Source organism: Nicotiana tomentosiformis, chromosome 2 (genome assembly GCF_000390325.3).
Source record: "Nicotiana tomentosiformis chromosome 2, ASM39032v3, whole genome shotgun sequence".
In the NCBI taxonomy this organism is placed as follows: domain Eukaryota; kingdom Viridiplantae; phylum Streptophyta; class Magnoliopsida; order Solanales; family Solanaceae; genus Nicotiana; species Nicotiana tomentosiformis.
The window spans coordinates 87,460,116-87,484,643 of record NC_090813.1 but is presented as its reverse complement, the minus strand read 5'-3'; the positions used below and the strand labels follow the sequence as shown (position 1 = coordinate 87,484,643).

Genomic DNA, 24,528 nt, shown 5'->3' with positions numbered 1-24,528 from the left:
ATCAGTTAATGTACGTAGAGAGCAGTCCCATCCTCGCTTCGCATCCCTTTTCCTCCGTGGTAAGGAGGCTGTTTTTTGTTGTAGGTCAGAGGAACATGTTAAAACATTTCATAGAAAATGTCATAGGTGGTTCTCCCTGAATGCCAGAGTTCACAGTTAAGTACTTAATAGTTTTGTACCAAAGTCATTTTCTATCCTAAGCCCAGTTGGCTGTTTTAAGTGGACGGCCTCACGTAAAAAAAGAGATAATCAAGTTCAAGAACAAGATTCAAGACCAACCTTTATAAACCCTTGAATCAAATCAAAATCAAGCTCATCAAGATAGTTTATATTCTTGAAGAATCAGAGGAATACTATAGAGATTGTAACATTCATTACTTATTGAAATCAAATACTATATTTCTTACGCAATTTTTCAGTCTTGATTATTTATTTTTCTCGACGCGAAAATTTGTTGTTACAAATAGAAAAGAGGCTTTTCACCTCATTCCAATACTCAGTAACAATAGAGGAAGATCTTATTGTAGTTTGTATCTGTGTTCATTCCTATTGTCTAATATCTCCTATGCGTCCATGGACATTTCAATGCTACAATAGATTGATCATACAGTTCCCAGGCGTTCTACACTGTTTCGTCGTTCGCTCCATTTCTCATCTTTGTTGATTTATCATTGTAGTTTTCCATCCCTAGAAAAATGGAAACTTATGTGTTAATTTTGTTTATTATTGACTAGATTCTTTATTTTCTCAAAATTATGAGTTGTTGAGCAGTGAAATGTCTATGGACTTTAGAATTTCTCAGATTTTTCCTTGATCAAAAGCTGTTTAAGAAGATGCATAAAGATAATAAATTTTGCTATTTATCATTTATTCTTCCCAGTTTGAAAATGATTTGAATAGCTGACAGAGACCACAAGAGATAATTATAAAACAGAGAACCTCTGGCCCCAAATGTTCTTCCCTGCATTTTATTCACTTCTGGAAAAGTTAGTGTTTATCATTGACGTGTAAACATTTGTAAACTTGAATTTTATACTATGGACGAGTAGAATATTCACACAAGGCTCCACCATTCCCTTCACTTCTCCATATTCACCGTACCAATTCCTCGGTGATGCTTTAAAATCTATTTCCCAATCACAATTCTACCAAGTTTTGGCTGCGGCTATTTTGTCTATGGCTACCTTTGTGTTAGAGACATCTTTGACCTTTGTAAGCCCAAATGACCCGCCCAACTCGTCTAAGGTAGGGCGGGTTATTGACCCGCCCATTTATTTAATTCAACTCATCTTGACCCCATTTAAAGTTGGGTTGATTTTAAGCCCAAATTGATCCATGAGTAACTTTGCCAAAATAACTTAGAAATAAATTTGTTTTTTGTTTGATATGTTATATATGACCATAACAAAGTAAAAAAAAGTCTTATTTAGTAATTATACAATTCATAAGAAAACATCGTATATTAACGAAATATTGATAAGAGTTGGGCGGGATGGGCTATGACCCAAATTTTAGCTGATCTTGACCCAACCCATCCTAGCCCAAATAACTTTTGACCCTCCGAATTATTGACTCAACCCGTTTTGACCCGCCGAAAATTCACCCAACCCGCTCATTTGACACTAATGACCCGCCCAATTATTGACTCAACCCGTTTTGACCGGCCCAAAATTGACCCAACCCGTCCATTTGATACTTCTATATCTACAGAAAAAATGCATATATCAGAAGAACAGAAGTATTTCGTCATTGTATACGGTCAAAACCAGACCCACCCGATTTTATTGTTTGATCGAGACCGAGAGTTTGCATCGAAGAATGACTCCAAAGTGGATCGGATCGAGGCACGAAGACAAGGTACCGAGATCGAGATTCGAGGCACTTGCCAAGATCGAGGCCGACAACAATCGAGACCAAACGAGACAGGAATCAAGCAATACCGAAGATAGCGTAATAACGAAAAAGCGAGATATCCGTGACTGGTCGAAGATCATGGCGGAAATTTCGGAACAGATCGAATCAAGAACGGTTATTTAGTTAATCATGGGATTTCCTTCTGTAGTTAGAATTGTACCATATATAGAATTCCTCTACTATATAAAGAAGAGTTTTAACCATTTGTAGAAGGGACAGAGACAAAAGCAATATAATTTTCTTTCTCGCTCAAACTCTTGTTCTTCAGCTTATCATATTTTTATTGTCATTGCATCCACCAGTTCGAGGGTATTCCAACTCAAGGGCTGAGTTCTATTCAAACACTGGTTTGATTTGCCTTATAGTTCAATTCTGCCTTTAATCTTTATATTTATCAAAATTGGTATTAAGTAAAATCTCGTATCCTTAAATCCACATTATAAATTTAATTGTTATCTATTTCTAGGATAAACAGTTTGGCGCCCACCGTAGGGCTAAAGATAATAGTGATTGCTAAATACTGATTTCAATAACACACACTACTTTACGCTTGTTCTTGTAAGTATTTTTGTTTTCAGGAAAAAAACATGTCAAACTCACAAATAACACCCACACATGGTGACAACGGTTTCGGATTTTACGGGGAGAACGACAATATAGCCGCCCCAGGAATCGAGGTGCCTCAAGCTGATCTCGAGGGAGTACCAATTGCAAACCCCATCGACGCCAGTTCACATATCGCCCTAAATACAAATTTAGGCGCTGACCCCGAAGGTAGCGTACACAGGGAAGGTCGATCTGGTGGTCGAAGTACGCAGGGCGGAGGAGATGGTGGAGTCAGCCTCCAATTGATATTTGAAATGTTACAAGCTCAACAAGCCACCATAGCACAACTACAAAATCAACATCGAGCGCTGAGTGAGGTAGAACCAGAAGTCGTCCACAGGACCGAGCTAGTGCCGAAAATGTCGAACGCCAATGAATCAGGGACTGACCCCGTCATTATAAAAATGCTTGAGGAGCTCACTAAACGAATTGAAACATGAGAAAAGAAAATCGAGGCAAATGACAAGAAAGTAGAGACATATAACTCTCGGGTTGACCAAATACCAGGGGCGCCACCAATTTTAAAAGGTATGGACTCGAAGAAGTTCGTGCAGAAGTCGTTCCCCCCAAGTACGGCTCCAAAGCACATTCCGAAAAAATTCCGCATGCCGAAAATCCCCAAGTACAATGGGGCCACCGATTCAAATGAGCATGTCACCTCCTATATATGTGCGATAAAAGGAAATGATTTAGAAGATGATGAGATCGAACCAGTTCTACTAAAGAAATTTGGAGAAACTCTATCGAAGGGGGCAATGATATGGTATCACAATCTGCCACCTAATTCCATCGGTTCCTTCGCCATGCTTGTAGACTCTTTCATAAAGGCACACGTCGGAGCAATAAAGGTTGCGACTAGGAAGTCGGACCTCTTCAAGGTAAAACAGAAAGATAACGAAATGTTGAGGGAGTTCGTATCTTGGTTCTAGATGGAACACATAGAACTACCACCAGTCACAGACGATTGAGTTGTTCAAGCTTTCACTCAAGGTTTGAACGATCGGAGTTTGGTGGCCTCACTACAGTTAAAGCAGAATTTAATCGAATACCCAGCGGTAACTTGGGCCAGTGTACATAATCGATACCAGTCTAAGATCAGGGTCGAGGATGATCAATTAGGGACCCCTTCCAGTTTCGCTTATCTGATCACGCCTATTGGAAGAACTTAGAGAGATATCGACAGAGAACCTCGGTCGAACAGGGACCGATATTAACCATACAATATAGATCATAGAAACAGCTGCCCAGGACGCAATCCCATCCGAAATGATCGAAGGAATGATCGAGGACAGAGCTCTCGAGGGCTCATGAGCAAAAATGGTTTCGATAAACGTGTCGATCCCACAGAGGCACCACGATTATCAGAATACAACTTCAGCATCGACGCATCAGGTATTGTGTCAGCCATTGGAAGAATCAAAGATACTAGATGGCCCAGGCCCCTACAGATCGATCCATCCCAAAGGAACCCCAATCAAATATGTAAATATCATGGTACGCATGGTCACAGAACCGAAGACTGCAGACAACTAAGGGAGGAGGTGGCCCGATGTAACGACCCAGCCGGTCGTTTCGAGAGTTATAACCCCGTTTTCCCCATTCCTAGTTCTTTTTGTGTTATTCAGCTATATTATATTATATCGGGTTAGTTGGTTCGAGTCTTGAAGGAACTCGGAGTGAAATGAGACACTTAGTCTTATAATTAAAAATTTTAAGTTAGAAAAGTGGATCAGATATGGACCTATGTGTAAACGACCTCGAATTTGAATTTTGATGATTCCAATAGCTCCGTATGGTAATTTTGGGCTTGGGAGCATGTCCGGAATATTATTTGGAAGTCCGTAGAGGAATTAGGCTTAAAATGCCGAAAATTTTATTTTTGAGAAGTTTGGCCGGGGGGTTGACTTTTTAATATCGGGGTCGGAATTCGATTCTGAAAATTGGAATACCTCTGTTATGTCATTTAGGACTTGTGAGCAAAATTTGAGGTCAATCAGACGTGATTTGATTGGTTCCGGAGTTGTTTGTAGAAATTAGAAATTTCAGAGTTCATTAGGCTTGAATTGGGGCGTAATTCATGGTTTTAGCGTTGTTTAAGGTGATTTGAGGATTCGACTAAGTTTGTATGATATTTTAGGACTTGTTGGTATATTTGGTGGAGGTCCCAAGGGCCTCGGGTGAGTTTCGGATGGTTAACGGATCAAAAATTAAACTACTACAGCTGCTGCAATTTCCTTCTGTTGGAAATTCTTCTGCCAGATTCGAGCCCAGAAATCGAGCCCAGGGTCGAGGGCCACGATCAAAGTCATGATCGAGCCCAGGGTCGAGGGCCACGATCGAAGTCATGATCGAGCCCAGAGTTGAGGGCCACGATCGAAGCCATGATCGAGCCCAGAGTCGAGGGCCACGGTCGAAGGCCGGGTCGAAGACATGATCGAAGGCCAAGATCGAGGCAGAACCGAGGTTGTCTGGGCAGAATTATAAAAATAGGGACTTCGTCCCATTTGTCATTTTTGACAAATTGGAGCTAGAAGAGAGGCGATGTTTGATATATTTTCAAGAAAAACTTGAGGTAAGTCCCTTGTGATCATTTCTACTCCATAATATTGAATTATCATCGAATAATCCGACTAGATTACATGATTTTGAGGTGTAAATCGGAGATTGGAACTTAGAAATTTGGAAATAAGATTTGTAGATTTGAGGGTCGAGTTGAGGTCAGATTTTGGTAAAATTGGTATGGGTAGACTCGTGGTTGAATGGGCTTTCAGATTTTATAACTTTTGTCAGGTTCCGAGACGTGGGCCCCACAGGCATTTTTGAGCTAAATTTTGGAGTTTTATGAAAATCTAGTATTTTCTTATAGAATTAATTCCAATAAATTTTATTGACTGAAACGAATTATTTGTGACTAGATTCGAGCCATTCGGAGGCCGATTTGCGAGGCAAAGGCATAGAAGAGTAAAAAGTTTAACGTTTTGAGGTAAGTAACGATTGTAAATCTAGCCCTGAGGGTATGAAACCCCGGATTTCGTATCATTCTACTATTTTGAAGTGACGCATATGCTAGATGACGGGCATGTGGGTGTGCACTATTGGGAATTTGTGACTTGGTCCGTCCGTAGCAACTGTAAAGTTGCCTACTTTGTTGAAACCATATGATACTTATATGTTTTAGAAAGAATTTCTGTAAATTGGGATGAATGCCATGTTCGGGCCTTGTGCCAAAGCTGTTTGGACCCTTAGGGGCTGTTTCTTATCATCCTCTCATTGTTTTCGATTGAAAATCTATACTCAGTCATGTAAATACTTACTTGTTTACCGCATAACTTAGTTTTATGACTCTATTTTGATGCATATAAATATTTTGGGCCGAATGCCCTATTTTATTTATATGCTCGAGAGGCTTGAGAGGTTTATGACTGAGTGAGGCCGAGGGCCTGATTTGTGAGGATGAGTGTGGATCAGTGCTGCCCGCCTGCAGCATATTTATGATTGAGTGAGGTCGAGGGCCTGATTTGTGAGGATGAGTGTGGATCGGGGCTGCCCGCCTGCAGCATACTTTATTATTTTGGCTCGTGAGTTATCCGTGAAATTATATCGCTTGGGCTGAAGGAGCCCCTCCGGAGTCTGTACACACCCCAGTAAGCGCAGGTACCTACTGAGTGCGAGTGCCGAGTGCTGAGTGACCAGGAGGCGTGAGCGATTGTGAGGTATGCCCGAGTGGCACGAGTGACTGTGAGGTTTGCCCGAGGGGCTGTATATGAGTGATGTTTTGCCCGAGGGGCTGTTTATGATTTCATCATTTTTGCTCACCTTTGTATTAAGCCTTTGTTTGCAAAATTGTTGAAAAAATGTCTTTAAATAATTTTTACTGCAACTGGGTTTAAACTAGATAATTTGATTCAAATCCTGATTTTTAAAAGCATGTGGTAATTTACTGAGATTTTCTGATATGAACGTTATACGCTTTATTGCTCGTCACTACTACTCAGTCTTTATTTATTGTTGTTACTTATTGAGTTGGCGTACTCACGTTACTCCCTACACCTTGTGTGTAGATTCAGGTGTAGCTGGACACGGTAGCAGTTATTGAGTGTTCTGGTTGTAGATTTTCGTGGAGATAGCAAGGTAGTTGTTTGACGATCGCAGCCCCTGCTCTTCTCCCTCTTATCTTCCTCTAGTTGTATTTAGTTATTTTTCGGGCTGAGTTAGCCTTGATATTGTTAGACAGATTGTAGTATATGCTCATGACTAGTGACACCCCGATGTTGGGCTTTTCTTTTCCGCACTTCAATTTTTATTCTTTAATTGGAACTCTTTAAATGGAGGTTTTATGTTAAATAACCTTGAAATTATCTTTGAAATGAAAATATCGGTTTGTTTTGGAAATGAGTAGGCTTGCCTAGCTCCACAATAGGCGCCATCATGATAGAGGTTAGTTTGGGTCGTGACAGATTGGTATCAAAGCCTAGGTTACATAGGTCTCACGAGTCATGAGCGGGTTTAGTAGAGTCTTGCGGATCGGTACAGAGACGTCTGTACTTATCTTCAGGAGGTTGCAGAACCTTTAGTAAACTCCACATTCTTGAATTTTTGTCGTGCGAATCTGTTGATTCTAGTAACTAAACATCTGTTGTTTCATTCTCTCACAGATGGTGAGGACTCGTGCTACCGGTCAGGAGGGCCAGCTACTAGTACCACCAGCCAGGGCCGCGAAAGGCCGAGGCCGCGGTAGAGGCCGTGGTAGGGGCAGAGGTGCAGCCCATACAATAGTTGGGGCAGTACCTACAGATCCACCGGTTGTCCCAGATCAGGACCAAGTTCCAGTTGTTGATGCACCAGCTCAGGCACCACCTGTGCCTATTGTGATTCCAGGCCTTTAGGAGGCCCTAGCTCAGATTCTGACAGCATGTACTGGCCTTGCTCAGGCGGTCTCTATTTCGACGGCCGCAACCACTTCTCAGGTCAGGGGAGGCACCCAGACTCCCGTCGCTCGTACACCCGAGCAGGTTATTCAGGGACTTCAGACACCAGAGCTACCACCAGCCCAACCAGTTGCTGTTGCTCAGGATTCTGTGGTTCTTGCTATGCTTGAGGATGATCAGCGCAGGTTGGAGAGGTTTGGGAGACTTCAGCCACCATCTTTCGGTGGCATAGAAAGAGAGGATGCTCAGGACTTTTTGGACAGGTGTCAGAGGATACTCCGTACTGCTGGTATTTTGGAGACTTGTGGGGTCTCATTCACTACCTTTCAGTTTTCTGGGACTGCACTCAGATGGTGGGAGACTTACGAGAGGTGTAGGCCTGTTGGCGCAGCACCCCTTACTTGGCAGCAGTTATCCGTGGTCTTTTTGGAGACGTTCGTGCCTCGATCCCGCAGAGAGGAGCTGCGTAGACAGTTTGAGCGGCTCCGCTAGGGTGATATGTCTGTGACGCAGTATGAAATGTGATTCTTTGAGGGGCCCCCATCATGCTATCTGGTTAGTTCCCACGGACAGAGAGAGGATCATGAGGTTTATTGATGGCCTCACTTATCAGCTACAGTTGCTCATGACCAGGGAGCGGGTTTCGGGTGCTACCTTTGATGAGGTTGTCGACATTGCTCGGCAGATTGAGATGGTTCGCGGTCAGGAGAGGGTTGAGCGGGAGGCCAAGAGGCCTCGTGGTCAGGGTGGATTCAGCGGTGCTCCTTTTGGGGGTCAGTTCCAGCACGGTAGAGGTCGTCATTTCAGACAGGCTTAGTCAGCTCGGCCATTTCATCGGGGTGCATCATCTGGCCATGGTTCTCACAGTTCTCATCAGGGCCACTCATCATTTAGTGCCCTTCTAGTTCAGAGTTCGTCCCGTGCTCCACCTGTTCAGGGCTCTTCCATGCCAGGTTCATCTACCAGTCATCCCGGTGCTAGGGGTTCACTTCAGTTTCCGCCGCCAACACCAGGAAGTTGTTTTGAGTGTGGGGGACTTGGGCATATGTGGAGGCAGTTTCCTCGTCGTCATGGAGGTCTATCTCAGCAGAGGAGTCAGCCTCCCACTACAGTACCAGCTACCTCACCACCCGCCCAGTCAGCTCGGGGTGGAGGTCAGTCAGCTAGGGGTCGCCCTAGAGGGGGAGGTGGATCAGGGGGTGGTCAGGCTCGTTTCTATACTCTCCCTGCCAGACCAGATGCTATTGCTTCAGATGCTGTGATTACAGGTATTGTCTCAGTTTGCCACAGAGATGCCTCAGTATTATTTGACCCTCGTTCCACATATTCATATATTTCCTCGTATTTTGCCCATTTTCTGGATATGCCCCGTGAATCCTTAGTTTCATCTGTACATGTATCTACTCCTGTGGGTGATACTATTATTATGGACTGCATATATCGTTCATGTGTGGTGACTATTGGGGGTCTGGAGACCCGAGTAGATATATTGTAGCTTAGTATGGTTGACTTTGGTATGGATTGGTTATCTCCATGTCATGTTGTTCTAGATTATCACGCTAAGACAGTGACGTTGGCTATGCAGGGAATTCCGAGGGTTGAGTGGAGCGGTTCTGTATATTATGTACCAAGTAGGGTGATTTCATATTTGAAGGCTCAGCGCATGGTTGAGAAGAGTTGCCTATCTTATTTGGCTTTTGTGAGGGATGTTAGTGCAGAGACTCCTGTCATTTATTTTGTTCCGGTTGTACGTGATTTTCCGGATGTGTTTTCTGCAGACCTACCAGGCATGCCGCCTGACAGAGATATTGACTTTGGTATTGATTTGGTGCCGGGCAATCAGCCCATTTCTATCCCACCGAATCGTATAGCATCGACGGAGTTGAAGGAATTGAAAGAACAGCTTCAGGAACTCCTTGATAAGGGGTTTATTCGGCCTAGTGTGTCACCTTGGGGTGCACCGATTCTATTTGTGAAGAAGAAGGATGGTTCCATGAGAATGTGTATTGATTACAGGTAGTTCAACAAGGTCACAGTCAAGAATAAGTATCCTTTGCCTCGCATTGATGATTTATTCGACCAGCTTCAGGGAGCGAGGGTGTTCTCCAAGATTGATTTGAGGTCCGGTTATCACCAGCTGAAGATTCGGGATTCAGATATTCTTAAAACAGCTTCCAGAACCCGATATGGCCATTATGAGTTCTTGGTGATGTCTTTTGGGCTGACCAATGCCCCAGCAGCGTTCATGCATTTGATGAACAATGTATTTCAGCCCTATTTGGACTCATTCATTGTTGTATTTATTGATGACATCCTGGTGTACTCCCGTAGCCAGGAGGAGCACGCTCAGCATTTAAATATTGTATTACAGAGATTGAGGGAGGAGAAGCTTTATGAAAAGTTCTCCAAATGCGAGTTTTGGCTCAGTTCAGTAGCATTCTTGGGGCACGTGGTGTCCAGTGAGGGTATTCAGGTGGATCCGAAGAAGATAGAGGCGGTGCAGAGTTGGCCCAGACCGTCCTCAGCCACGGAGATTAGGAGCTTTCTTGGTTTGGCGGGTTACTACCGTCGCTTTATGGAGGGATTTTCATCTATTGCATCGCCCTTGACCAAATTGACCCAAAAGGGGGCTCCATTCAGGTGGTCGGATGAATGTGAGGAGAGAGCTTTCAGAAGCTCAAGACTGCTTTGACCACAGCTCCAGTGTTAATTCTGCCATCAGCTTCAGGTTCTTACACCGTGTATTATGATGCCTCGAGGATAGGCATTGGTTGTGTTTTGATGCAGGAGGGTAAGGTGATTGCCTATGCCTCGTGTCAGTTGAAGACCCATGAGAAGAACTATCATGTCCATGATCTTGAGTTAGCAGCCATTGTTCACGCCTTGAAGATTTGGCGTCAATATTTGTATGGGGTTCATTGTGAGGTCTATACTGATCACCGGAGTCTGCAGTATCTGTTAAAGCAGAAGGATCTTAATTTGTGTCAGCGGAGATGGTTGGAGCTTCTTAAGGACTATGATATTACTATTTTGTACCATCCGTGGAAGGCCAATGTGGTGGCCGATGCTTTAAGTCGCCGGGCAGAGAGTTTGGGGAGTTTAGCATATCTTCCAGCAGCAGAGAGACCTTTGGCATTAGATGTTCAGACCTTAGCAGGACAGCTTGTCAGATTGGATATTTCGGAGCCTAGTCGGGTATTGGCTTGTGTGGTCTCCAGGTCTTCTCTTTATGACCGTATCAGGGAGCGTCAGTATGATGACCCTTACTTGCTCGTTCTTCAGGACAGGGTTCGGAGAGGTGATGCTAAGGATGTGACTATTGGTGATGACGGGGTCCTGAGAATGTAGGGCCGAATATGTGTGCCTAATGTAGATGGCTTCGAGAGCTGATTCTTAAGGAGGCCCACAGCTCGCGGTATTCCATCCATCCAGGTGCCGCGAAGATGTACCCGGATTTGAGGCAGCACTATTGGTGGAGGCGGATGAAGAAGGATATAGTTGGGTTTGTGGCTCGGTATCTAAACTGTCAGCATGTTAAGTATGAGCATCAGAGACCAGGTGGCTTGCTTCAGAGGTTAGAGATCCCATAGTGGAAGTAGGAGCGGATCACTATGGACTTTGTAGTTGGGCTCCCACGGACTTCTAGGAAGTTTGACGCTATTTGGGTTATTGTGGATCGGCTGACCAAGTCCGCGCACTTCATTCCAGTTGGTACTACTTACTCTTCAGAGCGGTTGGCTGAAATTTACATCCGAGAGATTGTTCGCCTGCATGGTGTCCCAGTTTCCATCATTTCAGATAGGGGTACTCAGTTCACATTGCAGTTTTGGAGGGTCGTGCAGCGAGAGTTGGGTACTTAGGTTGAGTTAAGTACAACTTTTCACCCTCAGACGGACGGGCAGTCCGACCACACTATTCAGTTATTGGAGGACATGTTGCGTACTTGTGTCATTGACTTTGGGGGTTCATGGGACCAGTTTCTGCCACTCGCTGAGTTTGCATATAACAACAGTTATCAGTTGAGTATTCAGATGGCTCCGTACGAGGCTTTGTATGGGAGGAGGTGTAGATCTCCGGTTGGATGGTTTGAGCCGGGTGAGGCTAGGCTCTTAGGTACAGACTTGGTCCGGGACGTATTAGATAAGGTGAAATTGATTCAGGAGTGGCTTCGTACGGCGCAGTCCAGGCAGAAGAGCTACGCGGATAGGAAGGTCCGTGATGTGTCTTTTATGGTTAGGGAGAAGGTTTTGCTGAAGGTATCACCCGTGAAGGGTGTTATGAGGTTTGGGAAGAGGGGCAAGTTGATCCCCCGGTTCATTGGGCCTTTTGAGGTGCTTCAGAGGATAAGAGATGTGGCTTATAAGCTTGCCTTGCCACCCAGCTTGTCGAGTGTGCATCTAGTGTTTCATGTTTCCATGCTCCGGAAGTATATTGGAGATCCGTCCCATGTTTTGGATTTCAGCACGGTGAAGTTGGAGGGTGATATGACTTATGATGTGGAGCCGGTGGCTATTTTAGATCGGCAGGTTCGAAGGTTGAGGTCAAAGGATATAGCTTCAGTGAAGGTGCAATGGAGAGGTCAGCCTGTGGAGGAGGCCACCTGGGAGACCGAGCAGGAGATGCAGAGCAGATATCCACGCCTATTCGAGACTCCAGGTATGTTTCTATACCCGTTCGAGGACGAACGGATGATTAAGAGGGGGAGGATGTAACGACCCGACCGGTCGTTTCGAGAGTTATAACCCCGTTTTCCCCATTCCTACTTCTTTTTGTATTATTCAGCTATATTATGTTATATCGGATTAGTTGGTTCGATTCCGGAAGGATTTCAGAGTGAAATGAGACACTTAGTCTCATAATTAAAAATTTTAAGTTAGAAAAGTGGACCGGATATGGACCTATGTATGAACGACCTCGGATTTGAATTTTGATGATTCCAATAGCTCCGTATGGTGATTTTGGGCTTAGGAGCGTGTCCGAAATATTATTTGGAAGTCCGTAGAGGAATTAGGCTTGAAATGCCGAAAGTTTTATTTTTGAGAAGTTTGACCGGGGTTGACTTTTTTATATCGGAGTAGGAATTCGATTCTGAAAATTGGAATACCTCTGTTATGTCATTTAGGACTTGTGAGCAAAATTTGAGGCCAATCGGACGTGATTTGATAGGTTCCGGAGTTGTTTGTAGAAATTAGAAATTTCAGAGTTCATTAGGCTTGAATTGGGGCGTAATTCATGGTTTTAACATTGTTTGAGGTGATTTGAAGATTCGACTAAGTTCGTATGATATTTTAGGACTTGTTGGTATATTTGGTGGAGGTTCCGAGGGCCTCGGGTGAGTTTCGGATGGTTAACGGATCAAAAATTGAACTACAACAGCTGCTGCAATTTCCTTCTGTTGGAAATTCTTCTGCCAGATTCGAGCCCAGATCGAGCCCAGGGTCGAGGGCCACGAGCCCAGGGTCGAGGGCCACGATCGAAGCTATGATTGAGCCCAGAGTTGAGGGCCACGATCGAAGCCATGATCGAGCCCAGAGTCGAGGGCCACGGTCGAAGGCCGGGTCGAAGACATGATCTAAGGCCAAGATCGAGGCAGAACCGAGGTTGTCTGGGCAGAATTATAAAAACAGGGACTTCGTCCCATTTGCCATTTTTGACAAATTGGAGCTTGGGGAGAGGCGAGTTTTGATATATTTTCAAGGAAAACTTGAGGCAAGTCCCTTGTGATCATTTCTACTTCATAATATTGAATTATCATCGAATAATCCGACTAGATTACATGATTTTGAGGTGTAAATCGGAGATTGGAACTTAGAAATTTGGAAATAAGATTTGTAGATTTGAGGGTCGAGTTGAGGTCGGATTTTGGTAAAATTGGTATGGGTAGACTTGTGGTTGAATGGGCTTTCGGATTTTATAACTTTTGTCATGCTCCGAGACATGGGCCCCACAGACGATTTTTGAGCTAAATTTTGGATTTTTATGAAAAACTAGTATTTTCTTATGGAATTAATTCCAATAAATTTTATTGACTGAAACGAATTATTTGTGACTAGATTCGAGCCATTCGGAGGCCGATTTGCGAGGCAAAGGCATAGAAGAGTAAAAAGTTTCACGTTTTGAGGTAAGTAACGATTGTAAATCTAGTCCTGAGGGTATGAAACCCCGGATTTCGTATCATTCTACTATTTTGAAGTGACGAACATGCTAGGTGAGGGGCGTGTGGGCGTGCACTGTTGGGGATTTGTGACTTGGTCCGTCCCGTAGCAACTGTAAAGTTGCATACTTTGTTGAAACCATATGATACTTATATGTTTTAGAAAGAATTTCTGTAAATTGGGTTGAGTGCCATGTTTGGGCCTTGTGCCAAAGCCCAAAGCTGTTTGGACCCTTAGGGGCTCTTTCTTATCATCCTCTCATTGTTTTCGATTGAAAATCTATACTCAGTCATGTAAATACTTGTTTACCGCATAACTCAGTTTTATGACTCTATTTTGATACATATAAATATTTTGGGCCGAATGCCCTATTTTATTGAAATGCTCGAGAGGCTTGAGAAGTTTATGACTGAGTGAGGCCGAGGGCCTGATTTGTGAGGATGAGTGTGGATCGGGGCTGCCCGCCTGCAGCATATTTATGATTGAGTGAGGCCGAGGGCCTGATTTGTGAGGATGAGTGTGGATCGGGGCTACCCGCCTGCAGCATACTTTATTATTTTGGCACGTGAGTTGTCCGTGCAGATTATAGCACTTGAGCTGAAGGAGCCCCTCCGGAGTCTGTACACACCCCCAGTGAGCGCAGGTACCTACTGAGTGCGAGTGTCGAGTGCTGAATGACCGGGAGGCATGAGCGATTGTGAGGTATGCCCGAGTGGCAAGAGTGATTGTGAGGTATGCCCGAGTGGCACGAGTGACTGTAAGGTTTGCCTGAGGGGCTGTATATGAGTGATGTTTTGCCCGAGGGGCTGTTTATGATTTCATCATTTTTGCTCACCTTTGCATTGAGCCTTTGTTTGAAAAACTGTTGGAAAAATGTCTTTAAATGATTTTTACTGGAACGGGGTTTAAACTAGATAATTTGATTCAAATCCTGATTTTTAAAAGCATGTGGTATTTTACTCAGATTTCCTGATATGAACGTTATACGCTTTATTGCTCGTCACTACTGCTCAGTCTTTATTTATTGTTGTTACTTACTGAGTTGGCGTACTCACGTTACTCCCTGCACCTTGTGTGCAGATTCAGGTGTAGCTGGATACGGTAGCGGTTATTGAGTGTTCTGGTTGTAGATTTTTGTGGAGATAGCAAGGTAGTTGTTTGGCGATCGCAGCCCCTGCTCTTCTCCCTCTTATCTTCCTCTAGTTGTATTTAGCTATTTTTCGGGCTAAGTTAGCCTTGATATTGTTAGACAGATTGTAGTATATGCTCATGACTAGTGAGACCCCGATGTCGGGCTTTTCTTTTCCGCACTTCTATTTTCTTTTCTTTAATTGGAACTCTTTAAATGGAGATTTTATGTTAAATAACCTTGAAATTATCTTTGAAATGAAAATATCGGTTTGTTTTGGAAATGAGTGAGCTTGCCTAGCTCCACGATATGCGCCATCACGACAGAGATTAGTTTGGTTCGTGACACCCGGCTATTCAATGAGGGTCACCTTCAAGAGTTCTTAAGAGACCGAGCTAAAAATCATTTTAGAGACAACGATGCAAACAGGAAAAACAAGCAGGAAGAACCACAACACGTGATTCACATGATTGTTGGTGGGATCGATATTCCACAAGTGCCCGTTTTCAAATGCACTAAGGTATCAATCATCAAGGAAAAACGAATTCGAGACTATGTACCAGAAGGCACTTTATCATTCAACGATGAGGAAGCAGAAGGGATCTCACAACCCCACAATGATGCATTGGTAATCTCTGTCCATGTGAATAAAATTCAGGTTAAACGTGTTTTAATTGATCCAGAAAGCTTGGCCAATATTATTCGATCGAGGGTTGTGGAGCAGCTCGGCCTACAAGATCAGATTGTGCCGGCAACTCGAGTTCTCAATGGTTTCAACACGACAAGCGAAACGACTAAATGAGAAATCATTTTACTAGTAAATTCAGCTGGGACTATTCAAGAAACCAAGTTCCATGTGATCGAAGGAGATATGAGATACAATGCCCGGTTCGGAAGACCCTGGATTCACAATATGAGGGCAGACCCTTCAACACTTCACCAAATGCTGAAGTTCCCAACACCGGATGGAATAAAAATGGTGTACGGGGAACAACACGCTGCCAAAGAGATGTTCGGGGTCGACGAAGTGATACCGATATCGGCACTTTCATCAACAAAAGGATCGGAGTCCAAAGGAAAATAGGAAGCTAAATAGCAACCACAACTGCCATCCTTGACTCAATCGGAGAAACAGAAAACGGACGAGGACGATGACCATTGGATCCCTCGATCCTTCATAATCTCTGAGGCTTCCGACGCCACCAAATCGATGGTCGAGGAGCTAGAGCAGGTCGTACTGATCAAGTATCTATCCGACCGAAAGGTATACCTGGGAACGAGGTTGACCCCTGAGCTCAGGGAAAAACTCATTAAATTTCTCATCAACAATATGGATTGTTTTGCTTGGTCCCATTTAAATATGATAGGGATCCCACCGGAAATCACTACACATCGACTGAGCTTGGACCCAAAGTTTCGCCCGGTAAAACAAAAGAAAAGACCCCAGTCCGAGGTAAAACATGCATTCATCAAGGACGAGGTAACCAAACTTCTCAAAATAGGATCCATTCGGGAGGTAAAATATCCCGAATGATTAATGAACGTAGTTGTAGTCCCTAAAAAGGGAAATAAACTTAGGATGTGCGTAGATTATAAAGATTTAAACAAAGCATATCCTAAAGACTCTTTTCCTCTGCCGAATATCGATCGTATGATCGATGCCACGACCGGCCACGAGATCCTAAGTTTTCTCGATGCCTACTCCGGGTACAATCAAATACAAATGAACCCGGAGGATCAGGAAAAAACTTCGTTCATCACTAAGTACGTTACCTATTCTTATAATGTAATGTCGTTTGGACTAAAAAATGTTGGTGCCACTTATCAACGCTTAGTGAATCGAATGTTCAAAGAACAAATACGTAAGTCAATGGAAGTTTATATTGACAATATGCTAGTTAAGTCCCTGCGAGCAGAGGACCATTTGACACATTTGCAGGAGACTTCGATATACTAAGGAAATACAACATGAAACTCAATTCGGAGAAATGTGCGTTCGGGGTCGGTTCGGGCAAGTTCCTTGGCTTTATGGTATCAAATCGAGGTATCGAAATCAATTCCAATAAGATCAAGGCGATCAAAGACATCACAGTCGTGGATAATGTTAAGGTCGTACAAAGATTAACAGGGCACATAGCCGCCCTAGGCCAATTCATCTCAAAGTCTTCAGATAGAAGTCACAAGTTCTTCTCACTGCTCAAAAGAAGAACAATTTTGCATGGACCCCGGAATGCCAACAAGCATTGGAAGATTTAAAGTGGTATCTCTCGAGCCCACCACTGCTTCATACTCCGAAAGCAGACGAGCAACTCTACTTGTACTTAGCAGTCTCGAAAATCGCGGTAGGTAGAGTCCTAGTTCGAGAAGAGCAACATTTTTAACGAGAAAACCATTGTTCGTGCTAACTTAGAACAATTCAACAGTATCCGAGGTTCCTTTACAATCAACCTCGAATTCTAGGGGCATCACCCTCGGATAGCTACAAGGAAAACACTTCATGTCGATAGGGCCTCGATAGGTAAATTTTGTAGAGGACCAAACGGTCAAATGAACCGTGTCCATATAGATTACTTGAGCCCTAAAAAGGCAAAATATGTACGCATGTATAATCTATTGGAAGAAGTATTTTTTCCTTACCAGATGCTCCATGATTCAGAAAAATTTATACTTTACAATTTCATACATGATCTATGGTGGAAACTGGCTCAAAGGCAATCCTCGATTTTATAGGCCACAGCCACCTCACTCGGGGACTGATACTTTGAACAAGTTTGAAGTATAACAGGGGAACAAGCCCAAAAGGCGAATCCCAAGTTAAAAGCTGCGGCTAAATCAACACGGTTCGGAGACGTCCGATTTTCGTTATTAAACAGGCCTTCGAATATTTTCACAAACCGGTTAAAAAGGCTACCCTTGGTTAAATTTCTAAGGGTCTCGATAAAATTGACCCTCGAAAACCTTAATGGATACAAAGGCATTCGAACTTTCGAACAAATCCTTTATTTTATTCTGAGGCATTACGAAATAAAGGGTCTCGATAATATCGACCCTTAAAAATCCTAATAGGTACGGAACCGTTTAAATTCTCTAGCAAATCCTTTATTTTGTGTTAAGACACGACAGAATTTATATGATTAAATGATAAACCTTTCAAGCCGAAAAGGGGAGAAAGCCATTCTTTTTTCCATGGCCATATCGGCCTAATTCAAGAGCCTAAAGGGCCAGTTTATTTTTGTGTTCGAAGAAATCATCCTCACTCAATTAAAACCTAAGAGTCTCCCTATTCCAAGTTCGAGCAAGTACTCACTCGATTATAAAAACTATACTAATTCGGTTTCGATCAAAATGCCTAAGCCTCGAACTTATGAACAAAACTTTCACAAGGCATAAAAGAAATAAAGACAAATTGGAAAGGAAAGAGATCTTTATATATATGAATATTTACAAAGTCCGATCAGAATCCTATACAAAAGATTAAAAGTGAAAAATCCTAAGGTTCCTGATCTCCTCCGGGGGCAGCTTTTTCTACATCGAGGTCCTCCCCATTCTTGGACCCACTCTTGCTGCCATCATCATCGGAAGTGGCCAGCGCTCCAGCTTTGGCTTCATGCTTTCTAGCCTCTGCTATCTCATTGGTAAGATCGAAACCTCGAGCGTGAATCTCCTCGAGGGTTTCCCTCAGAGATTGGCATTTTGGCAAGTTCAGCAATCCAATATGCTCGAGTGTGAGCGGTCTCGGATGTCTCTCTCGCTTGGACTTGAGCGGCTTCAGCATCGGCCCGATAGACGGCCACGATCGCATCCTCCTCGACCTTTGCATTTTCGGCTTCAGATTTGGCCTTGGCAAGTTCGGAAGCCAACCGAGCCTCAAGCTCCTCTATTTTCCTTACTTGAGTCGAGCTCTTCTCCTTCATGCCTTGAAGTTGGCTTTCGATCGATGATAATTGGGCTCGAGCAGCCTCTTATTTTGCAGCAAAGCGGTCCATACCTTCTTTCCACCCCAAAGACTCCGCCTTTATCGTGTCGACCTCTTCACGAAATTGCTCGATCCTCTCGATCTTCTGCTGTAACTGTGAGATTGAAATGTTAGCCACCGTTCCCGAATCGAGCCCATGAGCTTTTAAGATTTTCATTACCTGCTCGATTAGGTCTGTCTGATCTTGGTGATCCTTAGCCAACTCGGCTCGAAGATCTTTGATCTCTTCCTCTTTCTGCCCACTAAGAAGTTTGAGGGCATTTCTCTCCTCCGAAAGCCCTCGGAAGTCAGCCTCACATCGGCTCAGCTCTGCCTAAGACTTGGAAAATACCTCCTGATGAAGAGCGAAAGCCTTTATGAAAAAGAAAAAAAGTTAGGCAGAAAATGGAAGAATATGACATCAACAAAGGGAATCGAGACTTACCCGATTCAGGGCTCGTTGATCCTCGAAGAAAAGACCCGATGCATCACTCGGGCCGGCAGCATCCTCGATACCTTTAAACAAATCACGGAAGGGGTCCTCTCCCTCGTGAGCTCCGTCTATCTCGAGGGTCCTAAAGCTCGGGCTTCCCAAATCGCCCCTTCAGAAAAAGCAGGGAGAGTGGGCAAGTCTCCGATTACTATTGCCCCAAGTGAGTCACTTGGGGTGTTCTCCGCAGTTCGAAGAGCTTCACGGCCGGTCCCTTAAGATATACCCACCATTTGTTCACTTTGGTGGGAGGCATCCTCGATCTTCAACGACTCGAGGACTTTGCCCAAGTCTTTCTCCGATACCCCCTCAGTTCGAGGCGGAGCCTCATCAACCACCATCAATCCAGCTGTCTTCGGGGCATCGATGGTTTTCTTTACTGGGACCACCAGTATGGAGCCATCGTTTTCTTCTTCTTCGTCTTCATCCCTTAGACGCCGAACAGATTCTTCGGTCAGAGGGATGGTGTTCTTCCTCGGCTTACGAGTCGTCCTTGTCTTAAGTTCTGGGTCCTCGGGAGCCAAGGCCCTTTTTCTCTTGTTGTCCTTCGCCGGTTTCGAAACCGGGACCGAAGTCTCTTCCTTACCAGACGGGGGCCTCATGACCACATCTTTGCCCAGGCCTACACGCAAGAAAATTAGTTAAGTATGACAAAGACATTTTGATCGAATCACCAAAAACATGGGAAAAAAGGTTTACCATGAGTTTTGGCCTCCCATCAGCCCTTTGATAAATCGCATCATGAGCGCTCAGCGTACGTAGAGGTCGAGGCCAGGTCCCGAACTAGCTCTTGAGGTTGGGAATCGCACCGGGCATCCAAGCGACCGCTACATCATGGAAAAGGATATCGATAAGAAGAAGCAAAAGGGCAAAACGATAAATAAGAACTAACAGTGGGATTATACTTACGCTTCATATTTCATTTCTCAGGAAATGGCATCTTCTCGGCCGGGATTAGGTCGGAAGTCTTTACTCGAACAAACCGGCCCATCCAGCCTCGGTCCTTGTCCTCGTCTATGCTCGAGAACAGTACCTTGGTGGTCCGGCGTTGGAGTTTTATTAACCCGCCTCGATAAAGGCGGGGGCTGTATAACCTAATGAGGTGGTCGAGGGTGAAAGGCATCCCCTTGACTTTGCTCACGAAGAACCGGAGTAGAATAACAATTCGCCAAAAAGAAGGAGGGATTTGGCCTAGGGTTATTTGGTACTGACGACAAAAATCTACAACGACCGGGTCGAGGGGGCCAAGCGTGAAAGGGTAAGTGTAAACACTTAAAAATCCTTCCACATGGGGGTGGTAATGTCTTCTTCCGGGGTCGGGATCACCACTTCTTTGCCTTTCCAGTTGCAGCCTTTCCTTACCTACTTAAGGTACCCTTCAGTTATCGAACATATGTACCTCGACACTGGCTCGCATCGACCAGGAATCGATGAGGCTTTATCGGTTTTGAAGTCAGAAGTGATAACGCACCCCCCCTCCCCCCGGGAACACACTCTTCAGGTCGTGGCTCCATCTGTGTTTTGTCGCCGGCCGGCCGCGATGAAGAAGCGTTTTCCTTTTGAGGAACAGTCTTTGATGTTTTTACCATTTTTGTATGGATTTGAAGTTAAAAATAGATGAAGATGATAATATTCATTGTTTTGAGAAGATGGTAGCAGTAAAAATCGTAAATTTGCAGATGAAGAAGTTAGAAGATATAAAAAGCTTTGGAGATTAAGAATCTAAAAGTAAAAGTTCGAAATGGTGGAAAGAGGGGCTATTTATAAATTTCACAACGACGGTTCAATATAGGCGGTGGCCGACCATCGACTAACGTACATTTAATGCCTAGAAAACTGTACAGATGGGACGTTTCAGTCACTTCCTTCTCTTACATCACAAGGATGACGTCACGACAGATTGAGGTAGAAAATTGAAGGCTCAATTCGTTTCGTGTCATTACACTTCAAAAAAATGAGGGGACTATCTGTATACGGTTAAAATCGGGCCCACCCGATTTTATTATTTTATCGAGATCGGGAGTTTGCATCGAAGGATGACTCCGAAATGGATCAGATCGAGGCACGAAGACAAGGTAACGAGATCGAGATTCGAGGCACTTGCCAAGATCGAGACCGACAGCAATCGAGACCAAACGAGACAGGCATCAAGCAATACCGAATATTGCGTAATAACGGAAAGACGAGATATCCACGACTGGTCGAAGATCATGGCGGAAATCTCGGAACGGATCGAATCAAGAACGGTTATTTAGTTAATCTTGAGATTTTCTTCTGTAGTTAGAATTGTACCATATATAAAATTCCTCTACTATATAAAGAGGGGTTCTAACCATTTGTAAGGGGGACAAAGACAAAAGTAATATAATTTTCTTTCTCGCTCAAACTCTTGTTCTTCAACTTATCATATTTTTATTGTCATTGCATCCACCAGTTCGAGGGTATTCCAACTCAAGGGTTGAGTTCTATTCAAACACTGGTTTGATTTGCCTTATAATTTAATTCTGCCTTTAATTTTTATATTTATCAATTGGTATTAAGTAAAATCTCGTATTCTTAAATTCACATTATAAATTTAATTGTTATCTAATATCTAGGGTAAACGGTCATAATTTGAATATAGCATCTATTTGCTCCATTATCGTACCAAACCTGATGAATCTACATGATAATCAGTATGAAGGAAAAAGCCAACATATCCAAGTGTGTTGATTTGCTAGAAATGCTCAAATCAAATCAACGCGAATGGTGGTGTCACTCAGCATAAAAACTTTACTTTTTCATGATCCGTGTTTTTTCAATGTAGTGACTTTTATTTTTCCGTGCAAGAAAGGCAATCTATCTCATTATGCTTGTAAACAATGTATTTTTGTTTGCTAACAATAATTCCTAAGTTAAAATTAATACGATCTCTCTACTCGATGGGTCAGACCTTGACAAACAAAATGGTTTTGTAATCCACAATTTCATGTTGATAGCTAATACCAGCTCATTCTTTGAGTGTGTTGGCAGCACTTCTTTCTTTTTTTCTTTTCATTTTCTTTACTTGGCTGATAATGTGAATTTAGGTTGCTGTAAAGCTTCATATCTAGGGAAATCAATAAAAAGTTCGGAGTAATTCTGCCCGTCGAAATTTAAACAGATAGTAAAGAAACCCCTAACTATTTTTGTATCTGTTAAATTTGAACCTAATTTTTCATAGTTTTCACCCATTTTTTTTACCATGAAGTCACCTTTAGGTGCCTCAAACACTTTTCTGGTAGCTCATAAATATAATATTGGTTTGCAGAAGTTATCACTAATTTCTCTTACGTGGTTAATGATGCAATTAAGGACCAAGGAGAATAAGTTTAGCTTTGTCTGCGACAAGAAAAAGAAAGCAGAACAAGACAATCAGAAACTAACCATTTCTTCACGACAGTAAGCAATGAGGGCGGCCTCCTTGAATGTGCCTTTTAGTTAGTCAGACAATTCCAGGACCAAAAAACCATATCCATTGCATCAAACCAAGCTTGGTATTGAAACTATTCTTTTTTATGCTGAAACAAAAGGGCAGCTTTAAATCATTTTCTATCACAAACCCAATTCGACAAATTCTTAAGGGGGGCAGGGGTACGTTTCAGCAACATATATACTACCCATGTGTGAAGGGCTGTTTGGTCTATACTATGTATATGCTGATTAAGTTTATTACTTATGGACTAGAATAACCAAATTAATTAATAGCTCACAAACTGATTTCTGTTTTTGAATAATAACCGACTTATCAATTATGTTTGTGATCTTAAATAAGATCATAAGAAGCAAATAGGGTTTTGGTCAATAAAGCATTTTCTTAGTAAATAAGTGTTGGTTTATATTGAGTGAAAAAATAATTGTTTGCTATTTTATGTTTAGTATACTTTTACATATTCCTAAACAAAATGTAATAAGTAGTGATTATAGAGTTATTAATTTATGGTGGATTACATCTTTTACAAAAACATTTCTCATGTCAAGAGAGAAAAAAACAGATCTAGCAGCTGACATGGGGATATGTCAAGGCAGTATCCACATCACCATAGAGACATGTAGTGCTTGATCTCTCACTTTCTTCTCTTTCATTGCCCTACTCCTCTTACCATCTTTTTGTCTAAATAATTAGCTGTGCTGACAATCAAAAGTAGGCACAAAGCCAAACTTGCATGCCTTTATTAATTTCTGTTTTGGTTTTTCTCTTGCTTTCTCTGTCAATGACTCATTATTTGTCTTATTGCAAGCTAATCACATCTCGGTATAGGCAACAGTCCAATAATAAAGACAGCATGCAATACTAATTAATTCCTTGTCTTGTTTTTTTCATTTCTTAGATCACTCACACTAAGCAATTTTATTACTCTATACCAAATAGTAGTAGTATATAAGAATGATCATTGAGTAGATCTGTTAAGCAGCAGGGCAATCTACCAGAGATTTATATGCAATTATCAATTTTCCCTATTAGACAAGATTACAAAGATTGAGATGGAGATTTTCCTTTTTGTTTTTTGATAAGTACGATGACTAAGATGTGGTTTTTTGTAAGTACAAAGATTGAGATGGCATTTTTGTGGTTAGTAAATATAATCTCACTTGCTATCAAGTATCAACATCCAATTAATCAAACTGAAAATGGCCATATATATCAGTGAACTATGCGAATTAAGACAGATATGCCTGTCGTTAATAGTTTGGCACAAATATGCTCAATCCGTCCAATACTTGCTCATTCATGCCCTTAGTTTAACGGAACCACCATTTTGTCTTTCTTGAATAATTAATAACCGGACCCAACCAAATTTTGCTGACCCGATTCGTTAGGACCCGACCCACCCTTATTTCAAAGATATTTTTTGATATATTATTTTTGTTTGATTGAGAAATTGTGTGATAATCAATATTTATTTATTTGAGTAATTTGATAATCAATTTATTTTTTGTTATACATCATTTCGGGAAGTAATCCTACTAAAAGTAGTAATTGATATTTTTTATTATTTTAATAATGTAATATTCGAATTAGTTTGTGCTTTTTTCAATTATTTTGCCATCTATTTTTATTTTTCTCATAATCTATTTGTATTTTTCACCAATACAAATACAAATAACTCCATGTTCACTATAACTTAACCTAATGAGTCCGTTTTTTTGTTTAGATAAGTGATCATTATATGATTGATTATAAGTTTATTGGATTATTTCTGCATAACAAATTTGTTATGAAATAAGTAATAAATTGTTAATACAGTGGTGCTTCTTTTTTATTTTTATTAATTAATTATTTCATAACAAATATTATTTCATATCAAGCACCACTATTAAAATAATGGTGC

At 42.4% G+C, this 24,528-nt stretch overlaps 1 long non-coding RNA gene across 1 annotated transcript; it reads right to left on the bottom strand.

Moving 5' to 3' along the window:
- Positions 1-351: 351 nt before the first annotated feature.
- LOC138906587 (uncharacterized) lies at positions 352-22,841 on the bottom strand. Its single transcript, XR_011414051.1, has 2 exons — positions 22,583-22,841; positions 352-687 (listed from the first exon to the last, which is right to left on the bottom strand). It is a non-coding gene; the product is annotated as an uncharacterized lncRNA (long non-coding RNA).
- Positions 22,842-24,528: the final 1,687 nt, after the last annotated feature.